Raw genomic sequence first — 6,554 nt, forward strand, 5'->3', positions numbered from 1 at the left:
GAATGGTTGTTTGTCTCGTTTGTCTCTATGTGTCCCTGTGATGGACTTGCGACCCGTCCAGGGTGTACCCCGCCCCTCGCACAGTGATTGCTGGACATGGGCACCGGCGACCCCCGTGACCCAAAATGGAATAAGCGGGTAAAGATGATGGATGGATGGATGGATATTGTATTGCATCATAGTTTGCTGCATCACATTCTAAGCTTGTTCTTTCTGTAGCATTTATTTTTAAATAATTGTTGGAACAGCATCTTACAGTAAAGAAACCTGGGCTTTGTGTCACATTTCTACAGCTTTTCTTTCCCCAAAACATTTTTTCTCTCTTATCATCCTTTTACTCTCTCTTGAGTTTACTCTCCATCAACATGCCCTCTCTTGTACATAACCACACTCTGACACTGACACATCCACACTGTCTGTACAACTTAAGCATTTGCATGTGGTCAGGTTTGTGCATGCTACTCTACAATACTGCTTTGTGAGCTACTGCCAACAGTTAGGCAAATCAAGGCTGTCTGATGCTACAGGCAGTTCATGTAAACACACACAATCACACACTTTTTTGCTGTCTCAGTCTGTACTGTGCATGTTCAAACCCTTGCTTATGTTTTCATGGTGCGTTTGAGTGACATACGCTGGATGAACGTGGTTAAATGATGCCAGAGTGCTGCAGACCGGCACTGTCAGAAATAGCACGCCCTCTCGACACTTGAAGCTACCGTTTGTAACTGCAGCGTGCAGACACTGCCACACTCACTGCAGATGATGAAACCACAAACATTAAGACCAACAGCCATCCCTGCATATGCATGACTGCACAAACACACACATCTCACCCAGACCCCCTAAGTAACCACATGTTTCCTCTTCTCTGTTCTCTTATTATTTTGGACTTTGTTGCCGAGAAAGGTACTCCTTGCTTCCTCCTTTTCAAACCAGATGTGTGTCGCAGTTCTTCTCCTCTGTTCTCGTGTAGCATTTTAATCACTCACTTTTGGTTTATACTGTTGTGGTCAAAGTAGGTTTTATTTTTTTTGCATGTGTTACATTTTTTGTTCATCAAACACAAAAAGGGCATGCAGAGGTAAATGCACATCTTGCATGATACATTAAACACACTAATTGTTTCCATTCTCTTTTTTTCATGCCTTGCTGTTTGCTGCAGCCTCACTTTGCATTAGTTTCTTTTGCAGATCTCACAGTGTGTAAAGAGCATGCATGCAACTTACATGCTACCTTTTACAACCCATAAATTGGATATAAACTCATTTTTTCTGTTTGGGAGTTGTCCCAATGCACCAAATATGCTACCATTTTTAACAGAACCATGCTGAGTTAAGCCAAGTCAAGTCAAATTTATTTATAAAGCACATTTCAAAACAGCAGCTGTTACCAAAGTACTTAACAATAAAAATCAACTGCAGTAATTTAAAGAAAAAATAATAAAAATCAATTTAAAGCATCAAAAGAAAAACATAAAAACACAAAACAATAAAATACTAAATCAAATCACACTGTGTTATATGTCAGTGAAAACAGGTGTTTGTAGGAAAGATAAAAAGCAGGAAGTGAAGTGGTTTGTCTAATGTTGATGGCAGGTTGTTCCAAAGTTTGGGGCCCGATCTCCTCTGAGCTTCAGCCTGGTTTTTGGTACAACCAAAAGCAGCTGGTCAGATGATCTCAGCGCCCGAGAAGGAACATATGTTTGAAATAGGTCACAAAATAAGAGGCCATTTAGGCACTTAAAGATCAACAGGAGAATTTTAAAATCGATTCTGTTACGTACAGGGAGCATGTGATGGGAGGATTACGCTGGTGAAATATGATCAAACATACAAATTCCTGTTAATAATCGAGCTGCAGCATTTTGGACGAGCTGGAGATGTGAAAGGGAGACCTGAATGACCCCAACATAAAGCACGTTACAGTAATCTATTCTGTTGTAATGAAGGCATGGACTATTTTTTAAAGGTCAGGTCTGGTCAACACTGACTTAAAGTTAGCTATCTGCTTTAACTAGAAGAAGCTTTTCTGCCAAACAGAGTTAATCTGTTTATTAAACTTAAAGTCAGATTTTGAAACCATCCAGATATTTGTAAGAGACTGCTGAAGATAAGGCTGAAAAGAGTCAAAGTTTACAGGAACAGCGACAGCAGTAGAGCTAGGGCTAAACTTGATTGTTGAAACTTAAAAAATTTTAAGCCATCCATGTCATCAAGACATTTTAACAGAGGGTGAATGGAGCAAGAACTGTTGGGTTTTAAGGGCAGATAAATCTGACAACCATCAGCATAATAGTGAAAAGAAAGACCACATTTTCTGAGGATAGACCCCCAAAGGGAGCAGATACAGTGAAAACAGAAGGGGGCCAAAAATTGAACCCTGCGGAACCCCACAGGAAAGAGGCACTGAAGCAGGAAAGTAATAGCCATGAATATTTTTATCAGTTTGAGCAAACAGGAGTTGTTTATATATTCATTCAACCTTTATTTTGACAGGTAAATCCCATTGAGCCTCGAGGACTCATTTACAAGAGAGACCTGAATTTAAATGGCATTTAAAACTGGCAATTTAAATGACACTTTTAGATTTGGAAATAAAGTGTTTGTAGACTATTCTTTGTACTAATACTAATGACCACAAAGTCTCAAAGCTTTCTATTTGTGGAGGAATAAAAAATAAATAAAATGATTCAAGTCACACGAATGAAAGAATAAATGAATGGGCATCACTTTTGAAACATCACCTTAGGCTTTTATGACTGAGTGATAACAACAGCTGAGAGAAACTGTAGTTCGACAAGTGAACTTTTTTTTTCATATTTCAAAATATAAAGAACATAACTGATGAAGTCACATCTGTGGCTGATGTGGTTCTGTTTGTCCATGCTGCTCCTGATGCCAGGCTCGTTTAGAAGTTAAACTGATTACTTTTTTTTTAACAGTCCTGTAAGATTCTTCACTTCTTTATTTTACATGGATTCATTTAATTTACCTATCCCCTACCCAAAAAGTAAAATATAATAAAAGCAAAGATCAAACAATACTAAAAATGTTAAGTGATAATGAAAATGTGTTTAATGCCTCTCACTTCTCTATCATAAACACTTTCATTAAATTGAACAAAAATGTTTAAAATAAATTAAAAAGGTGTTTTTAAATCATCTATCTTGTAGTTCTCAGTATCACATTCATTGTGGTGAATTGTTTAACTCTTATAAAACATTCTGAAGGATTTTACTGTAAATATTTGTACAATAAAGACATCTGTACTCAAGTAAAATATCTAAATTTCCCCAATTTTGGCAAAAAAAAAAAACAACAACAATTGTCTAATATATTTAAACAATGAAGCATTTCAATGTTTCATTGTCACTGAATCGTGTTTCCAAAACTTTTCTACTTTTGTTACAACACGGAAACTAATACGTATACATAGTCAATCAAAGATACCTTTTAGATTCGTACAAATTTGGTAACATTTTTCATTTTTGTAGGACTTCCCTTTTCATCATATCTACCTAATCTCCCACTGACTCGTGTACTGAAGGTGCCATGAGGTTTAGGACGAAACTAAATTCATTGAATTAGTAGATCTTCTGTTCGGTGGTTTAAACTAAAAGCTGTGCACTTTATTAATTATTTCACATTAGTGCAATATGAAGTGCAACAAGAGTGCCTCATAATTGTCTGTTTCCTCACATGGATCGACTGCAATCTCAGTGCTTGAATTATGAGCATGCTCAGACATATTTTGTCTCAGAATAGTTGCAAAGATGTCTCAGGCATGTCAAACCAGTCTTGAACCCTTCTCAAGAGCATTCGAGCTGTATGGGAACTCGACAGGTCTAAAAGACTCGCTGATGATCCATAATAATGATTAATTTCTAAAAAATGGTTCAAATTTGCATATTTCTATTTGAAAAGTGGACCAAAGCAGATTAAAAGGAAACGTGAGGGCAGCTGCCAAGGTGGCTACAAAGTGGGCTAAGGAGGGCATGACATGTGTTGAAGTAGGCAAAAATGCAGCCGTGTGGCTCGCTGGTCACTACGCTGCAAAACCTCAGATCATAACTGAAAATGAGCCCTTTTTCTCTCTTATCTGAGCTTATTTGAGTTGCCATTTAGTCTCCAGCAACCTCAGCCCTGTGAGATACTATCTCTAAATGCTCATGGTTGAGGTAGATGGTGATTCATTTAGACCAGAGGTGTCCAGTCCTGGTCCTGGAGGGCCACTATCCTGCATGTTTTAGATGTTTCTCTGCTCCAACACACCTGGTTTGTATCAATGGCTGACTAACAGCTTTCTGCAGAACATGAAGCATTAAAGTCAACCACTGGATCAGTTGTGCTGGAGCAGGAAAACAAGTAAAACATGGAGAAATAAGTAAGTATGTGTTGTCATCAAAATTGGACAAAATTAGTTCTCAGCATTTAACCCATCGCACCTGGGATACACCCAGGTGGAGCAGTGGGCGGCAATTGGGTGCCTGGAGAACAATTGGGGATCTTGATCAGAGACACCACCACATGTGGGAATGGCTGGGAGTCGAAGCGCAACTTTCTGGTCCCAAGTCGGCTGACCTACCTTTACACCATCTCAGTCCCCAGATCCATCCATCCCATTTTGGATGGTGGCCTTCGAGGACCAGGATTGGACACCCCTAACATTCAGTGTTTTGGGCACCACAATGACAGAGCAAGTGGGTTTATCATCATCACTGAGATATTCAACAATAATATTGCAGCTGCATGATTTTTTAAAAATCTGCTGTCACATTATTTTGCCTTGTACCGTATGTTTCAGACACTTAAAAGCTTTGAATTTTCTCAAAAACCAACAGTGAGCCTTATAATCATAATTATGTATTAATTCTGGTTGTGCTTACTGACCTCAAACTGATTTTATGTGGTGCACGCCGCTCAAAAATCTGTCAAAATGAACTTATTTTGCTTAATGCACCTTATAGTCCGAAAAACACGGTATGTTGGTGAATCCAGAAATGCCTTTCACGTGGGCCCATACATCAAGAAATGAAACGCCTGTTGTGATGTCTTGTGGCATGCATGATGTACACTCAGCAATCATGATGGGTTTTTACAATACAACACGATACAACTTTATTTATAATGCACTTTAAAAACAACGCCGTTGGTCAAAGTGCTGTAACACATACAACCATAAAACAACTATAAATCCAAGTGAAACCGTAAAAGTAACGAACTGTTAAAGGGTTTTTTTGTTAAGTGCGTTGTTTTAAATTGAAACTTTAAAGCTGAGAGCAAGTGAGGAAAGACAAATGGAAGTTTCTGTGGCATCATCGTCTCGTTGGTTTGTTTATACCTGGGGTCTTACATGTGTATCTGTAATGAAGTGCAGTTTTCTGTCTTTGCTTGCGCTCTGTCTGTTTTCACAGCATAACGTGAGACAGTGGAACGTGTCTGGTCACTGCTATGTAAGATTTTGTTTTTAAGACGTATAAGTGACGTTTCCAAACTGCTGCGTTCGTACCACAAACTGTAGGGACACGACCCTGCCTGGTGCCAACCTGGGCTGCAGGAGGTGATGCTACGAGTGCCGGAGCCTCACATATGTGAAGTGCTGTGGGAACTCAAGGCGGACATGTCCAAAGTGTGACGGGGTTAGGATAAAACCAATCTAGTTCAAAGCCCAGAGCACAGGACCAGATCCAGTTCTGCAGGGAGAGCTCACTGGTCTCTGATGTGAAGATATGACCCGTCATAAAGGCTTCATTGTTAAGCTAAGGACCTGAAGGAATTTGATATCTTGGTTCTGTTTAAGGGAAACAGATGTTTTTACACAAAATGAAGATTTGACCCAAAAAAATTGACCAAAACTATTAACTTTTTAATGATTACACAGTTAAAAGTTAGTCGGCTTGTTTATACGTCATAAAGAGCAGTTTGAGAAAAGGGTTTTATTGAAGGAGCGCATCTCTGTGAGGTTCCCACTAACTGGACCACCTTGTCCTCTGCACCTGCTGCTGGAATCCCAAACATGTTGATTGCACCAGATTAAACCTTGGTGATGACAAATATTCTCTGTGGAGCCGAGCTAATACCAGTTACCAGTTCATGAGTCGTTAGGAGGACAAGGTCACAACAAAACGGAGTAAAACTTTTCTAAAGCTCCAACTTTTGGTGTCACACTACAAGTTTTGCCTGTGTGGTGATAAACGAGGTGTGACAGCCTGTTTTTCCACTCGACTTGTTGCACTTTCATCAGCCTTGTTCATGCTCGTCTCTGAAGTGACTAAACACATGAAAACGCACGAGGTGTCCTACCTGAGATGAAGGAAATATCCGTGTAGAAAGAAATAAAAAAATGTTGGCGCTCGAGTGATTCTTTTAGTTACTGTTGTCTCTTTAGGAAGTTCGAAAGCTTCAAAAGCTCGCTCCACCTGGACAGCAGCTCAGGTTGTGTCCATCTATCCAATCCTTTTTTTTTTTTTTTTAGAAAAAGGAGACATTTTAAAAGAAAGTTAGGTGACAACGCATGGTGGCTGTGGCCCCGACTCGCAGCCTGGCAGACAG

The 6,554-nt window shown here is 39.4% G+C and overlaps 1 protein-coding gene across 1 annotated transcript in view; it reads right to left on the minus strand.

The window, feature by feature from the left end:
- The window catches only part of card11 (caspase recruitment domain family, member 11), a 37,266-nt gene extending 30,712 nt beyond the window's left edge, over positions 1-6,554 (minus strand). Inside the window, exon 1 of the mRNA XM_037689455.1 lies at positions 6,306-6,554. The gene's annotated coding sequence lies outside the window, so the exon portion shown is untranslated. The remainder of the gene's footprint in view (positions 1-6,305) is intronic.

The sequence above is a fragment of the Nematolebias whitei genome, chromosome 15 (assembly GCF_014905685.2).
Source record: "Nematolebias whitei isolate Nwh7 chromosome 15, NemWhi1, whole genome shotgun sequence".
NCBI lineage: Eukaryota > Metazoa > Chordata > Actinopteri > Cyprinodontiformes > Rivulidae > Nematolebias > Nematolebias whitei.